Source organism: Triticum aestivum, chromosome 1B, assembly GCF_018294505.1.
Source record: "Triticum aestivum cultivar Chinese Spring chromosome 1B, IWGSC CS RefSeq v2.1, whole genome shotgun sequence".
Classification (NCBI taxonomy): Eukaryota; Viridiplantae; Streptophyta; class Magnoliopsida; order Poales; family Poaceae; genus Triticum; species Triticum aestivum.
In genome coordinates, this window is record NC_057795.1 from 70,516,318 (window position 1) to 70,534,136 (window position 17,819).

The window sequence follows — 17,819 nt, forward strand, 5'->3', positions numbered from 1 at the left end:
CCTCTAGCGTGAGTAGGCTCAGCGTGACGGCGGGCAACCACAACAGCGCCGTCGGCCTCCAAGACCCCATCCCGGCCTTTGTTGGAATATGTAGGTACCCACTCCTTCCCCTTTCCCTTCACTTGTTGCCTGCTCTATTCAAATATGTTTCTACATCGTCTGTTACAACTTGTTTGCTCTCTGTTTTTTGGAGATGTCCTAGTCTATATGAATGTATAATTGGTACGTAGCTCAAAACAAAACTTGCAAATGGTTCAATACATTTACAGGCAGCACCGAGATGTCATGGTTGAACGCAAAAAGCAAATGCCATGACTGATGAAACTGAAAAATTAAATACTTTCTTCCTCGTCCCAGGTGAAAACCATGTGACTACTTGCATGATGCATCAAACGTAGTATCTGAAACAAGATTATCTGCCTACCTGCCTGCAAGTGGATGTTTTGTAATGGCACTGCATGCCAACTCAGACAGTTGTCATAGGTTTTTTTTCGAAAAGGGGGGATTCCCTGGCCTCTGCATCAGAAAGATGTATACGGCCATCTTATTAACAAAATAAAGTAGTGCCAACATGGTTCGAAAGGTCTCAAAACATAGAAAAAGCACATAAAGCTCATGCAGAGCCAAAGAGGGCTAGAAACATCAACTAGCCAAGACAAGACGCCACAACCGGCTGGCTAAAACTAGACAGGGATACTAAATGCCTATCCTATTACATGACCGCCATCCAAACCGGTTGAAGATATCCCGAGCTACCATCTCCCGGCGGAAAGACCCAGTAACCAAATGCTCCCTGGCCTCCGTCTGGGTGAGTAGCGACCACGAACGGATCAGTGCTGTAGCTCGGAATAAGACCTGCAAAAAGTGTATACATGATATAATGTTAAAAACCAAATCATTTCTGCAAGTCCAGATAGTCCACAGCAAACCACAAACTCCAACCCGAATATGTCTCGCTAATTTAGGCTCAATCCCATTAAGCCATGTCCCAAATAACGCATTAACAGAATTTGGTGGATTGATATTAAAAGCAATGTGGACCGTCTGCCAAAGTACCTTGGCCAACGGGCAATCAAAAAAGAGGTGTTTGATAGTCTCATCCCGATCAAAAAAACTACACCTAGTAGGTCCTGTCCAATTATGCTTTATCAAGTTATCCTTAGTTAAAATAACTTGTTTATGGACAAACCACATAAACACTTTTATTTTAAAAGGGACTTTGACATCCCCAACATGCTTGGACGTAGGAATGGAGTTCGAATTAATAACATCAATATACATTGATTTAACCGTGAATGCTCTAGACTTAGTCAACTTCCAGCGTAATTCATCGGGTTGTTGTGAAAGCTGGACTTCCATCAGTCTCCTAACTAGACGGAGCCATTCTTCCCAACGATTGCCCGCTAGCGCTCATCGGAACTGAATATTAAGGGGGGTAGATTGAAAGACCGATGCGACGAACACCTCATGTCGTTGAACAATGCGGTACAAAGATGGGTATTGGATGGCCAAGGGTGTCTCGCCTAGCCAAGTATCCTCCCAGAAACGTGTACTCGTGCCGTTTCCAATAACAAACTTCGTCCTATTAAACAATGCTTGTTTGACTTTCATCAGGCCTTTCCAGAAGGGCGAGTCGGTCGGCCTGACTTTAACTCGGGGCAAAGTTTTTGTCTGGAGGTACTTGCTGCGAAGGATTTGAGCCCACATAGCATCATTCTCCGATGAGAGCTTCCACAGCCACTTGCTAAGAAGGCATTTATTCTTAACTTCGAGATTCTCAATACCTAGACCCCCTTGGTCTTTCGGTCTATAGATGATATCCCATTTAGCAAGCCGATATTTTCTTTTAAGCTCATCACCCTGCCAAAAGAAACGCGATCGATAGAAGTCCAGTCTCTTCGTAACACCAACTGGGACCTCAAAGAACGATTGGAGAAACATTGGCATGCTCATGAGCACCGAATTAATTAGGATTAATCGGCCTCCGTATGACATGAGCTTACCCTTCCAGCAACTCAGTTTCTTCTCAAATCGGTCCTCGGTGCACTTCCATTCTCTGTTTGTCAGCCTACGATGGTGGATTGGAATCCCCAAGTAAGAGAAGGGTAACTCTCCCAACTCACACCCAAATAATTGCCTATAAGCATCCTATTCATCTTTGGCCCTACCAAAGCAGAACAGCTCGCTCTTATGGAAGTTGATCTTTAACCCAGTTAATTGTTCAAATAGGCATAATACAAGCTTCATATTTCTCGCCTTGGCCAAGTCATGCTCCATAAAGATGATTGTATCATCAGCATACTGAAGGATGGAAACACCTCCATCAATAAGATGAGGTACCAATCCACCTACTTGACCATTCTCCTTAGCCCTTCCTATCAAAATTGCTAACATATCCACCACAATGTTAAACAAGATAGGGGACATCGGATCTCCTTGTCTTAGGCCTTTATGTGTCTGGAAATAGTGACCTATGTCATCATTAACTCTAATTCCCACACTACCTTTTTGCGTAAATGATTCAACCTGTCGGCGCCAGGCTTCATCAAAACCTTTCATATGCAATGACTGTTGGAGGAATGGCCATTTGACCTTATCATACGCTTTCTCGAAATCCACCTTAAAAATTACTCCATCTAATTTTTTGGAATGGATTTCATGGAGTGTTTCATGCAGGACTACCACCCCTTCAAGGATATTTCTGTCCAGCATGAAAGCGGTTTGGGACTGTTGCACCACAGAATGCGCAATCCGTGTGAGTCTGTTAGTCCCGACCTTGGTGAAAATTTTGAAACTAACATTGAGGAGACAGATCGGCCTGAATTGCTCAATTCTCACCGCATCCTTCTTCTTAGGAAGTAGTGTGATAGTCCCAAAATTCAAGTGAAATAATTGAAGATGTCCAGAGAACAAATCATGGAACATAGGTAGTAAATCCCCCTTAATAATGTGCCAGCACTTTTTATAGACCTCTGCTGGGAATCCATCCAGTCCGGGAGCCTTATTGTTTTTCATCTGTGCAATAGCATCAAACACCTCCTTCTCCGAGAACGGGGCAACCAAAATATCATTATCGGCAGCCGATAACTGAGGTACATCCTCAGTCCTGGACTCATCAAGGGACACACAATTATCCTCCAGAGGTCCAAATAACTTCTTATAATAGTCGGCAATATATGTTTTTAGGTTATCCTGACCTAAAATAGTGCCCTCGTCTTGCTCAAGCTGAAAGCGCTTCTTTCTATGTTTTCCATTAGCTATAAAATACAAGAACTGAGTATTCGCGTCCCCCTGGACCACTTTGTGGACTTTAGCACGCAAAGCCCACTTCAACTCTTCTTCATGGAGCAATTCTTTTAACCTCTTCTCTGCCTCATTTTTGACCTGAAGCTCAGCTAGCGATAAAATATTGGATTCAGACTGTATGTCCAGGTCCTGTATAAGAGTAAGGAGTCTATCCTTTTCAATCTTATACTCACCACTGAGGTGCTTAGCCCAACCCCATAGGAAGCTTCTCAAATGCGTAATCTGATTCTGCCAACGTTCAATCACAGTTTTGCCTCCTACACCTTTAACCCATTCCCTAGCAATCAAGTCCAAGAACCCCTCACGTTCAAACCATGCCATCTCGAAGGAGAAGGTGTTCTTGTTACCCACGTGGTTCGGCTCCCCTGAGTCCACGAACAACGGGGTGTGATCAGATATTCCCCTCGAAAGAGCTTGCACCGTAACCAGAGGGAACGTTTGTTCCCACTCCACGCTCGCGAGAACTCGATCAAGTTTTTCATAGGTTGGGTTTGGCAGAGCATTAGCCCAGGTAAACTTTCGACCAGAAAGCTCAATCTCTCTCAGATCCAAGATTTCAATAATGGTGTTGAACATGAAGGACCATCTGCCGTCAAAGTTATCATTGTTCTTCTCCTCTCTCCTCCTGATGATATTGAAATCACCTCCAACTAAAATTGGCAGTTGTTCTGACCCACAGATTCGAACAAGGTCCGCCAGAAACTCCGCTTTAAGCTCGGGCTGTGCGGCACCATAGACCGCCACCAAAGCCCAGTTAAAACCGTCTATCCTAGACCTAACTCGAAACTTCACCGCGAAGTCACCCATCACTACACTTCGGACTTCAAATGAATCGCATCTCACACCTAGTAAGATACCACCCGATCTTCCTCGGGGAGGGAGGCAATGCCAATCGAAATCAATACCACCCACAAGAGAAGAGAGAAACTGGGGCGCGAAGTTATCTCTACCCGTCTCCGTTAGAGCAACAAAATCTAACCTCTGCTCTAAGCTGCCTCAGCTAGGAATCTTCTTTTAGCCAAGTCCTTTAGACCTTTGCTATTCCAAATAATTCCTCTCATAATTCATCATGGAATTTTTTAGTGGTTCGAATCCTAGCACTCCTACGAACTGCGGAATCGGGATAGATCTTCCGTTTCCATGTACACTTAGGTTTACTAAGCTCTGTCGCCCGGTCCTCAGGACCATGTTCACAGATATTACTAGCATCATTCTCTAGGGATACATCATCTTCCTCAGCGTCATGATTGGGGGGTGCTAGAGCTGCACACAGATTATCGAGCACTCTAACCCCTAACGCATCAATCTCATCATCATTCATTGGTTTGACTGCTGCAAGATTACGAATAGTCTCTAAAGCACGTTCCGCCTCCAAATCTAATAGATCATTCACCGAATTAGTAATCTCACTATCCGTAGCAGCTAGTGAAACTCCTAATTGGTTTGCATTATTTACAATGTCCTCATTAGAAAATGTAATAAGGAATTAGATAAGTTGATGGACATACTAGAAGATAAAGCAGCCTCCTGAAGCTTGGCCGCCCTCATAGCACACCGCTGCTGCATATCGTCCACCTCAGGGATGTCGAGGATGCGAGCACTCATCCATATCCCCTCGGAGTTAGGGTCCAGGATCCCACCAAACGCGACAACCTCCTCCCTAGTAAAACCTGGCACAAAATCCCTCAAAGGTGGTGCAGAAGTTACCAGAGAGGGTGTCTGCGGGCTCCCGATCCCCTTAGACGGGTGCCCCACACCAGGGACCCCGGCCATAGGAAGGTGCGAAGAGGGGATAAGTGGGGCCGCCTGCCCGCACCCTCCTCCCACCTTAGCCGCCGGCTCAGACGAAAGAGCCATCGGTGAGGGGGAGGCAGTCCTCCTGACCGTAGGTGAAGAGGGAGGAGACAGGGCTTCCTGCCCCGGCGTGCCCCCAAACGCAGTTGCTGCCACGGTGGTTACCACCACCATGGGAGTAGCAGGAGTCGAGGCCACCTGCCTCGGGCTCCCTCTCCCAGCACCGGTCGGCCCCCTCGGGGCCGGCGTCATCGACGCCACCTGGATCGGTATGGGGATGGGAGAAGCCGGGGCCACCTGCCCCGAACCCCCTCCCCCACAACCCATCGCGCCCACAGTCGCTGACACCGAAGATGCGTCCACGTGAGGCGCCAGAACAAGAGAAGCACCCTCCGGCCTCCTCTCCGCCTCGCCGTCCAAAGCCCTCGCCGGCCGTCCAGCAAACAATCCAGCATCCCCCTCGAACTCCAACGGAGGGAGCGTGTGCTCAAGATAATCCTCAGACTCTACCCGGTCACTCCATAGTCTGGGAGGTGACGAGGCTGGCTCAAAAGACCCAAAACGCAGAGTAGTCATGGGCACCGCTGGTGAAACTGTGGGCTCAATCCCGGTCCCATCCCCAGGCGACTGAGAAGCTGGGTGAGAACTGTTAGACCCCCTTCGTGTGGGCTCATCTGACGGTGCCCCCTTGGCCCCCGCATTACCATCCCTGTCGTGCATGTCAACATTGTTACCATTAACCGCATCAGCAAATAAATCGGTGTCCTCAAACTTGATATCTAGCAGGAACACCTCTCCCCTATATGTCCAGTTGACCTTATCCGGCACGAACTCAATATCCAGAACACTTACTAAAATCCGGGCCACCCCATGGGCACAAGTGAAAGCCATATACACTTTTTCTGTCTTTCCAACCATAATGCCCATACTGGCCACCACTCGAGCATCCTGCAGAGGCTTAGAAGGAGCCCCTATAAACCGCAACCAGACCTGCATAAGCGGCTTTCCCTTAGACTCAACCTGCTTCCACTCGTTAAACTCCAGAATACACTTAGTACCGGGGACTTTACACAAGCCAAAGCTCAACAATCTCTGCAAGTCATCCACAGATGGAAAATCAACCTTAAAAACCCTGTCCTCGATAAGCACCAATTCCCATCTAAAATCCCCGGGAGCCATCTCCTGAAGCCTCCTCACAATCTGTGCCTCAGTCACCTCGCCCTGGGTCGCTCTCACAATCCCGGTAGTCAAACTCAGGGTATCCTCCGGGACCTCTCTCGCCGCCGGGGACTCAAAAAACATAAGCTCAGCATAGTAGGCTCCATAAATATTCAGCGTCGGAGGCAGGTCATGCAATAACGGGCACTCCCCCGAGTCATGTGCAAGCTTGCCACACGACTCACACAGCTGGGCCACACACTCAGCAATAAAGTGGACCTTCTCACCACAACGGTAACAAATCATCCTCTCCTTCTTACGAGCATATTTGGACGCCCTCTCGGCATCAGACTTGTCGGTAGCCTCATCCACCGCCCCAGCCTCACGTACCTCAACACTTGCCAAAGCTGTCACCACCTCCATCGCCTGTGAAGGAAGCTTAGAGGAAGTATCATCAGACTCCTCTGTAGCAGCTGTAGGAACAACAGCCCTGGGCGGGGGCGATCGGCGAAATCTCCCACGGCCCCCACCCCAACCACCACGATGACCACGAAAGCCTCCTCTCTGACGGTGATCCGGGCCGGAGGCCCCCTCGACAAAACCACCTGTCGGGCCTAGAAATGGTCTCTCAGCAGACCCATCGCTCTGCCAGGCGTATCCACGACCTCCTCCCGTAGAAGAGGATCCTCGGTGCTGTCCTTCACCATACACATCATACCCATCATTCCCCCACTTGCCTCAGGGCGGATCATTGGGCTCTCTGTTGTTTGTCTGATTCTGACCGGACCGGTCATAGGTGGCGAGGTTAAATATTCTTCTCTTGATTGGCCCGAGATAGTGTTTGATGGCTGAGGATTGCACGTGTTTGTGTTGGTAACTTAACTGTCCTTTTAGTTATATACAGAAGTATGAGAAGTTAAGTTTCCAGTTATACTTCTTTGCATACACATAGCGTATGTATGATGCTAACGAAAGGTCAACCGGTATGGTCTGCACTATAATTTTCACATACTTCTAACACTTCCGTAATTTTCTCTGTCAGCATTGATTTGTTATTAAAGTTTAGTTTACAGAAATGAAACTTATCACGTACTTGTACAAACTAGCCTGTAATTTTTCTAGCAGCATTGTTTTCGACCAAGGTCCTGAAAAGAGTTTTGGCTTTGCAAGGGTGTGGTCCTATTTCTAAATAGCTAAAACATCCTCCTTAACTAGTTCCTGCATTACTGCCAGAGAAGTAGTATCTGTAAACAACGTTTTTGCTGCATTTTTATACCTATGTATGGGTGATCCTACATTCTCAAGTAAATGAGGTTTGTGGTCCTGAACAAACATCGGCAGTTTTGATGGATTTGACGGTATTTTGTTGGTCGACATGCATCCATCTTACCCAATGTCAGAATGGACATGAAAGAATCAGCAGTAAAGTTTGTGATCTACTGTGGAGCTCTGCTAAATTAGTATTTTGGAAGGAAATATTAGTGGCATTTACATGTACAAGATTCTTGCATCTTGCTAATCTAGTATTTTTTGAGTGCGCGAGAGATTATCATTAACTTGGTAGTAATTCATAATCAAGATACTATTCATCATTGTTTCCGATCATTAAAATGTGGGCAGGTGGCTAATAAGAAGAATAGCACTAGAGCAAGTTTGATGGGCACACTTGCTATATCTTCTATGAGTGTTATTTCACCAGAAAAAATGTGTTGTAATGGAGAGGAACTGATGCTTGCACCTCGTCCGATCTGGAATAACTATAATCCTTTGTCTGCTCCTCACATTGTCCTCACATTCGTCATGTTCCACTTTTACTGCTTTACACTATATTTTGACTGGCTGAAGGGGTTAGTATGCTCCTTGTCTTTTTCACTGATTGTCTTTTTCATCGACATGCACTGCATTATTTTTTTGTGTCATTCTTCTAAAGAATCTGAACCTTTGTTTGTAATGCTGCAGGGTTCAGGTGGCGATGTTGATGGTCGTCAAGACGTTCATGGACTGGACGGTGTCATGGCTACCAATGTACGGAGAGGCGAAGCTGCTTCTCGTCATCTACCTCTGGCACCCCAGCACATGGGTAAGCAGTTGATCAGACACCCCGAGCCCGAGAGATGATCAACATTTCAGATAGACTTGATTTGGTATGTGGTCAATTATGAATCTGACTCTAAATGTTGTTCGGATTTCAGGGTGCGGGGCACGTGTACGATGGCTTCCTCCATCCGCTGGTGGCGTGGCATGAGGCCGACATCGACCGGGGCCTGCTTGACCTAAGGGCTAGGGCGAGGGACATGACGACGTCACAACTCAAGGCGGCGGCTGCCATCGGTCAAGTGTGGCTAGTCAAGGCTGCCCGTTGTGTCCCGTCGTAGTTGCAGGCCGCGAGATCAAGCCGGGAAGGCGCCACGCATTGACGAGTGAGCCAATTTTTGGATCGGACCATAACAACGTGTCTCAAACTCTGAAATCTAGAAGTAGTGGTAAAGTTTTGAATTTGCATGGCAAGAACCACTTACGTAGGTAGCTGACACACACAACATTGTGTATACACTCTTACTTATGTAAAAGATATGAATTATATATGAGTTGCCTCTACAATGAGGAACTGTGTTAGTAGATACGGCAATTGTGTGACAGAATGGATTTGATTGATTTTATTTTTTTAATTTCTAATAAGTTAGTAGTAGCGTGGGACAAAAACTGCTCGCTACTAGTATTTAAGATACTAGTAGCGTTGGTAGTATGGACACGCTACTACTATTTTGTTAGTAGTAGCGCGGGTACGAAATAGCAGTAGCGTGGGTGGCACACGCTACAACTAACAAAGTTAGTAGTAGCGCGGGTTAAAACCCGCGCTACTACTAACTATTAGCTGTAGCGTGATACTAGTAGCGCGGGTACTCGCGCTGCTAGTAGCCATTTTACCCGCGCTGCTAGTAGCCTTTTTCCAAGTAGTGTTCTTTAGTCCCAAATGCCCACATTTAGTCCCTAAAAGTCCCTCCTGTTTGGTTTAGATGGGACTGACCCGGAGTTTTTTTAGTCCCTACACAAAATGTCCCTGTAAACAAACACCCTCTAATAATGCCGCTGGAAAATTGATGCAATGCCATAGTTAAAAGAAAATTACATGTTTAGCAAATTTTATTGTTAATATAATCTCTATGTTAATATTAACCAATGCCACCATTTGAGAAATGTTACTGTCTTGCTTTCTTTCCCATTTAGATAAGGTAGATGCTTCCTTTTGTTGGCTTCTGTGTCATCTACTGTTATTGACCACTAGTTGTTTCCTTTGCACCTCTGTGTAAACGGGGTTATCTACTTCACCTCGTTGTCATTGTGACCTTTTGTTGCACTGCACAAAACAATTTTGTTTTAAGAGTGTTTTGTGCAGTTCAACCAAAATGTCACACCGACAATGTTGCTTGATTGCTTGATCTTAGTGGAACTGCACAAGAGGAGATCTTACTTCCTATCCGTGTTGGCAAATTTGGTTCAGATCTTCTTCTTGTGAGTTGTTTGAATTCCGCATCATGAGAGGTCAGTACTAGCCTTCTTTCACATGATTCTGCAGTGTGCTTTCATATGTTGTGCTACTTGTACAGTAATGTTGCTTGATTTCAGTGAATAGCACAAATGGAGACAAGACATCCAATCTGTATGTGCACCGTAATATCCAATTGAGGTAAGATAAGGATAATTGACAACTATTGGCCTGTATTTTGCCACTTTCATCAGAAAATTAATGTCATTGTTTAGTGCTATACTTGTGCTCCCTAATTGACATGCCAAATCTTACATTGAAGGCGAAGCTTGTCTGTTATTGAACCAAGTGATGAAGGGGAAGAACAAGTGGAAGAAAAACAAAAATCAACTCCCGGTGCTGTAATGAAGCACTGGAACTATGATGACACAAGCAACGATATAGTTTTGCATCTTAATTTATTGCTATGGCTGGAACGAGCAATTGTTTTGCCACTGATTTGATGCCACTCTTAATGTAATACATAATTATCTGTACTTGTGCAAGCAGGGATCTTCTTTGAAGATACCATATATTTTAGTGGAACTACACAAGAAGATGTTGGAAACATTAAACTAATCGAGGAGTATATAGTAAGCATGGCCACCACAGTAATAGCAACTGATGGTTCCGGAGAAGTGCTTCATCTGTATGCTCTACACAATAAGCCACTTGACAAGGGTTGGTACTCACCCACTGATTTCATCCATATGATTGAGCTTTGTCATCTCTATTGGTATTGTGCTACTGTTTAGACATTGTCATGAAAAAGTGGTATTCTCCTTGAGAAGTTCTTCATCTGTGTTGTTTTAAATATTTTCTTTCCTTTTTTCGAGCAAACAGGGATGCTAGCATTTAGTTGTCCTCTTGTATTTGCACAACAGGATCATCTTCCTCTGAAGAAGAATATGGAGTACGTGAAGTGACTGGTTCCGATTATGCCAGGATGAAGAAGCCATGTCTATCTTCTCATCAGAAGGAGCAATCGAAGGAAGGTTACATTACTCCCCACAAGACCAAAGTAACTTCAGCTCAGAAGGACTGACAAATCTCCATTTTTTTGCTGTGATGCGCGAGTACAATGTTGTTCTAGGATTCTTTCTGGTGAGTTCCATTTTTTAAAAGTGTACTCTACATGGACCATGTAGGTGCCTATTTAAACTGTCAATTCACAGTACAGTTTGCTTTATACTAATCACTTTTTTGTATTTGTGCAAACAGGGGTGCTCAGCTTGATTTCAATGGGAACTGCACAAAATGTTCATGAATAGATCGAACCATTCATTTCCACCACAAGAAAGGAGGTGCCGATAAGTTCAAGGCATTGCAACATATAAGGGTGAAATCATACAAGCTACTCGCGAATTTGGTTGATTTTGGTGGAACTGCACAAAAAGAATAGCTGGTTTATTTACCACGAGGTGCCATGTCAATGTCCGAACTGATGGCAAACCCTGCCCATTCCACAATCGTAGGCATTTGATATTTTGGAATGGGACAACCTTGTCAAATTTTGCTCACTAGTCATCAACCCGTGCTTCTGCACGGGCTAGCAAGTTCTGAAAAATAATATTATACATGGAAAATTTAAATAAATATCATTTCCATTAAATCTTGTAGAAACAAAAGTAGAGCATATTTTTATATATCTTTGTTACTTATTTTTGTAGCATAAACCATATTATATTTCCATACTTCCCATTATAAATATAGTCAGAACGCTGTGTTAAAATTTTTGTATTAAGCATTGTCCGAGAACAAAAAGTGGTTACACAATGATATGTATTTAACATCTCCTAACTCTAGTAAATACTAAATACATATGAAAATGTTTTGTACTTAATATTACTATACATATAATTAACATCTATGATTTTTCTCTCTACGACATTACTGATACAGTTACTCCTTGCATCTACCTGCTACGTGCAATTAAAATATTCCACCAAAAACATTGGTGACTTATAACCATTATCGAAGGACTTGGTTTACGTGATCACTCTCAAGCATCTCTCTCCCTCCTTGCCTCTTTGTGTCATGCGCGCGCGCACACACACACATATAAACCTATCTAAATTTTTCTACCCCCACCAGTCAAGGGGTGATCACATCAACATGCCAGTGAGCTACATGCCTTGCTATGGGCCATGTTTCGGTTCAAGCTTATCCTTGTACTATTTAAATGTTTGGAACATCATTTAATTTTTTCATGTTTGTCTTGAAAGTTGTGAAAGCCTTGTTTTTTTCCAATAATTCTCTATTTCTTTTATAGTTGAGTGATTTTTTTGCACTTGGACCGTAACATTCTAAATGCCATCCTTATATTTTTTTAAATTTCAATATTATAGATTGGAAGTTTTCTTTAATAATTGTAAGATGGCGGATAAATTTATTGAAGCTTACGCCTGACATTTCTAAGAGTTCAGCTAAATTATCGGATGACGACCTATAGGATTTTGGATGTTGGTTTCTACATTTTAGGAAATTGACATTTCGACAACTCAATAGAATCGTTGGAAAAGTAATGACAAAGTCTTTACTTTGGCTTCTTTGATTAGTTAAGCGTTATTGCATTGTTGTGCGATTATTCTCTAAATATAAAAAAATAAAATTCTCCTGCATGTCATCACTTTTGAAATCAACGGAGCTATGATGCACTTGCAAAGTTTAGCAAAAAGAAATTCAAATACATTTTCAGCGATTTTTCTTTGGCTACTAGTAAGTTACATTTTTATCATCAATCAAGAATTCCCGCATTGTTGTATTATTATTCTTTAAATATTTTAAATATGAAAGTTAAATTGCATGCCCTCATTTCTGAAATAAGCTGACCTCTGATGCAGTTGTAGAGTTTAACAAATTTTCACTTTCAAATATATTTGGTTTAGCAAATTTTTTCTTTACTATATTATAGGATTTTTTGACATGTACTTAGAACATAGATTTAGAAATTTTTCTACATTGTTTTTTATTTTCAGAAAAAACTATTTGCATCACATACAAATTTGGGAGTATATATGTATGTGTGATTACAGACATAATTGAATTAGTACACACATATATACTTTGTGGCAGTGTTCGTGCTGATTTTTGAAAAAAATAATAGTACAGATGCCTAGATGTACGCATACATGTGTAGTTCGTAGTCAGATTTTCTTTTCTAGGTGGCTTTAGTGTTCACGTCTCTTACTCTAACACGCAGGGTCTCTTGGGCTATCCAATGTCCCTTGTGACGTATGGACTCTTCCCTTTAAAATACGTACAAACTGTTAAATAGATATAATAAAGTTACAAATCTCATTCAATCCTACACGTAGAATTAAGATATAATGGTTATTTGTAGATAGTTTTCTAGGATTAACGTGGAAGCTCGAATGGTGCCTCCAATTAGTAGATATAAGATTGATTTTAGCAAGAAGACATGTGTTTCATACTTTCGAATGAGACACCCTTTGCTATCAGCAGCGTCGATCAATTTTTTCTTTATTCTTTAGTTGTGAAGTAAATATTGGCTCTGACATGTGAATATCTGAGATGCATAATCATCGATTGTTTTGAATGTTCTCTATGAATTGCCAGGCCTGTGTGTTTGATTGCAATGTACAGGAACGCTAAAAAGTTGCTCAAACTCTTTGTACTCCTTATGTTTCTTTTTACTTCGCATATTGTGAAAGTGCATACTTTTTTCTATAAGATTGGTCAAAGTAAAGATACTTTGTGCAGACTAGAAAGGACCGGAGGGAGTACATGTGAAATTGCTGCAAACGAGGTGATCACCCCGGGAATAATGCTAGTATGTATTGTTTTGCATGTTCATCCAATGCCAGTGATTCAAGACTTCGAACTAATTGAAATAAACTCATTCATACACGGTCAGATTTCATATGAACATGCCGGATTTCATTACATTTCATACATTCTTTAACTAAAAAGGGATGCGCTGGAGATATAATTAATTAACTGAAGCTACCCACCTATGTCCGGCTGAGCCGAAAAGAAGCTTCAGTGACTTAAATGCAGGTGCAGTTGCATAACTGGCATGTGGCCCAGATGACTGTTGGGCCCACGTGTCAGTCAACCAACTGCACCAACAGTTAAGTAGAAGTAGCGTCCTTCTCCAACATAGCTCTTTGACTCCACGTCGCCGCCAAGAAGGTAATCAGCCGTCAATGGTCAACCCGCCTAGCTTGGCTTCAACCAGAGGGTAGCAGCGGTGGCCTTACCTGGACCCGAGCGGTGGCGACCAACCGTGTTCTACTCTTCCTCGTTTTCTATGTGGCGCATCCTCGTTGGCAGCGGGGCGGGGCCTCGGTGAAGCCGATGATGTCCTCTGTCTCGTTGCCGGCAGGTGGCGCCTCGACCCCTTGTTGCCGGCAGAGTGGGGCCTCGGCTAAGCCGGCGATGTCCTCTGCCTTGATTTTGGCGGGGCGGGGCCTTAGCGGAGCTGGCGGTGTCCTCTGCCTAGTTGTTGGCACTACAGGGCCTCGGCGGAGCAGGGTCTTGTCGATGCCAGCGGAGCAGGGACTCGTCGGAGCCAGCATTGTCCTTTGCCTCGTCCTCGGTCTCGCCAAACAGCGCCTCGCCCACTTCATCCCCCTCTTTGTAGGCGGCCGCAGCCCCCGCCACCCGCATGTGGTACCCCCAGCGCTCGAGGCGGCCCTCGCAGGCGGAGCGGTACGAGTCGAGCAGCACTCCTGCTCCGCCCGCTCCGCGGTTATCTGCTCCTCCGCCTGCAGGTGCTCCTAGAGGAGATGGTGGTTGTAGGCGGCATCGGCCTGCGCCTCCCGGAACTGCTCGTCACGCTTCTGCCTCACAGTGTACATGTGTTGTGCACGGGCCTCGTCAATGGTTATGGTGCAATGCACCGGCGAGGATGGCACAGAGGAGGGGGTTGGCGCCGGATCGTCGACTACCATGTTCTCCATTGGGACGTCGTCGTCCTCCGGCTGCCTACCGGCCAGCCGGTCGGCAGCAATGGCTGCCATCTCCTTGTGGTCCGTCGTCCGCCCGCCCCGAAGAGCGCTAGAGCATGAGGAATTCATGGTGGGCAGTAGTGGTGTGCACAGGAGAAAGGGAACAAATGCGGATGACTGCGGCTATGGATGGCACAGCAGTTTATATAGCAATGGTGGGCGGCGGAGGGACGGACGTGTGGCACCAGAGTAGCCGCCTCGGGAACCGCATATCATTAATATGAGTGGCAGATGGATGGACGGACGACACTTGTGCCGTTTGAAGGCGGAGAAATCGCCTGCACCAGGAAACGGGGCGGGCGGGGCTGGCTGTTTCGGGCGAAAAGCGCGTGCTGGCGAGGAGATGACTTTACTTGGAGAGGATGACAATAGGGACCTACCAGGGCCATAGCCTCACGTACGCAAGTGTCTTCTTATTGTATAACAACTATAATTTCTTTTGCTTCCTCCTGGTTTCCTGACATCACGGTCCCACAACATTATCAACCTATGTAGTCAATAAACGAGAGAATTGCACAAGAAGCGGCCGACAGCTAGGACCAAGTAGCTCGACTAGTATTTGTGTTTTTGAGGTGTGAGCACTGCAGAGTTTTTCGATGTTTAGCCCAGATATTAATTCTTCTCCTCTGAACAACACCGAAAACATCGTTGCGGCTATTAACTGGGCGGACTGTGGCCCGTCTAGCCTAGGCCAGATATCCAGCCCAGATATTAATTTTTTCAAGCTGAAAATGGCTAGCCTAGCTATACTTTTTTTAGGAATACCCAGGCAAGGTGAAGTTGTTATTCTCCGCCCCTCTGGGCTGCAAATCTTTCCTAGGAGGGATGCATTAGGCTTAAGAAGAAAATGTGCTTTAAGAAATAATAAAAGGGATGTAAATATAAAAACTGGGCAGTAACTATAAAACATGCACCAAACATGTAATCACTTTATAAAATATTGTTTTTGGATATTGAAACTTTAATGTCATTAATTATTGCAAGCGCAATGTTTTGTTGGATTTTTACGTAATATAAATTTATATTGAAATTGTATTTAATCTGACTAGAAATTTTTTGGATAAAAATATTTCGGATCCCATCATAACGTGGGAAATTTTATTGAATTCTGTGTTCAATGGTTGGTTGAAATTATTAATCGTTGTCCTAGCTAGAAAATGGGTTGTACTTTTAACAAACTGTAAATAGGCTATAGTAAATTCCATTAGAATTCAAAAATGGGCTGTACATTCTTACAAATCACAAATGGGCTATAAGTTCTCTGCCACACACTTGTGGGCCTACTAAGTTGACGCATCCCCTAAAAAAATAAGTTGACGCGTATGCAAGGCTTTGTCAACTTATTATAGTCAACACACGGTTCTAGCAGGAGTGGTCGTTGGATGTCTATCCAACGGATGTCGTGCTTCTTCTTCAATCTCGGATATTCTTAGCTTCGGCCGCCCAAAAAATGATTCCCCCCTGACATCTGGGGCGCACCGTTTCAGAGGCAGACCTGTGGGCCTACTAAGTTGGCGCGTCCCAAGGGCTTTGTCAACTTTGTCAATATAAATGATTCCAGCTTCAGTGACCGTATGATGTCCATCCAATGGGCGTAGTTCTTCTTCAACCTCTGGTCTTCTTGCTCCAGCTGCCAAAAGCAGCGCCGGTCCTGCCGCCTGCTCCTGCCTCCCATGGCTGGCTGTGCTATAGCAGAGGCGTCACCGCCCCCATACTACTCCCACCGCTGGCCAGGCCATCCCTCCACTCATGTGGGGACCAATTCTCTGGGTATTAATTTCCAGAAAATGGCCCTTGTGCTCACCAGCCCCAGTATAACTGTTAGCTAATGAGGCACCAACTTGATACAGAAATTCCAAGCAAAATACAAAATATGTAGTACAAGACCATTCTGGCCTGTAAGTACAACAAATGGTTTCTAATGGTTGATGGCGGAAGCGGTTTGTGGATCATCAGTGTCTATGGGACTCCAATTCCCACAGGAACAACTGACCAGGTTAACTCCTATCATCGCGATGCTGCTATCACCGTTGCTTAGGTTCCGGGACTGTCACCACGGTCGCTCCTCTCCGCGCAAGAAAATCTGGCCAAGATAATAGCCAGGGACAAGCCAGTGAGTACTTTGAATGTACTCGCAAACATAATGAACACAGGTATAATATAATAACGATGTGCTAAAAATATTTTATACTCATGACATCAGTCACAAAAGATAAATATAACTTTGATGCGTGCAAGCATGTTATATATGAATATGCAATAACATAGTAGTATTAAAAATTATCAAATAAATAACAAGCATGCCACAGTCGGGCGTCTTAGCGACACCACAGAAAGGGCTTTAAAAGAAATACCACAGTCGGGCGTCTTAGCGACACCACATAAAGGGCTTTAAAAGAAATACCACAGTCGGGTGTCTGAGTGACACCACATAAAGGGCTTTAAAAGAAATGCCACAGTCGGGCGTCTTAGCGACACCACATAAAGGGCTTTAAAAGAAATGCCACAGTCGGGCGTCTTAGCGACACCACATAAAGGGCTTTAAAAGAAATGCCACAGTCGGGCGTCTGAGCGACACCACATAAAGGGCCTTAAAAGAAATGTCTCAGTCGGGCGTCTGAGCGACACCACATAAAGGGCTTTAAAATAAACAATCATAGTGAATATCCCGGAGGTAGAACCATCCCAGAGATACTCGATAATAACAATAATATCACGGGTTAGTCAACAATAATAATAATCATAGTTATCACAAGTCACGAGTAGTAATTCCATTTCTGGTTAACCGTTTCACCTCCGAAGACCGACACTAAGACCGACACCTGACCCATCCCAGACTGTAAATCCTTAACCATGGACACGGCTATTCGAATAGGTTTATTCTCTGTAGAGGGTGTACTCTTTACCCACGAGTAACGCATTTCTTTAGTCCATCGGGACTAATTCCGTCTACGGTCTTTTTGTTGAAAACACACCTAACTTGCACACACCAGCTTATCTCACACGTGTCTGGAATCACCCACGACACCTGTTAAGCAAACACTAAGTGGGGAGGCTACAAC

The 17,819-nt window shown here is 44.4% G+C and overlaps 1 pseudogene; it reads left to right on the forward strand.

Annotated features, from left to right (window-relative positions):
- The first annotated feature begins 7,659 nt into the window (after nucleotides 1–7,659).
- On the forward strand, nucleotides 7,660–8,675 carry LOC123077289 (putative HVA22-like protein g; annotated as a pseudogene).
- The last annotated feature ends 9,144 nt before the right edge of the window (nucleotides 8,676–17,819 follow it).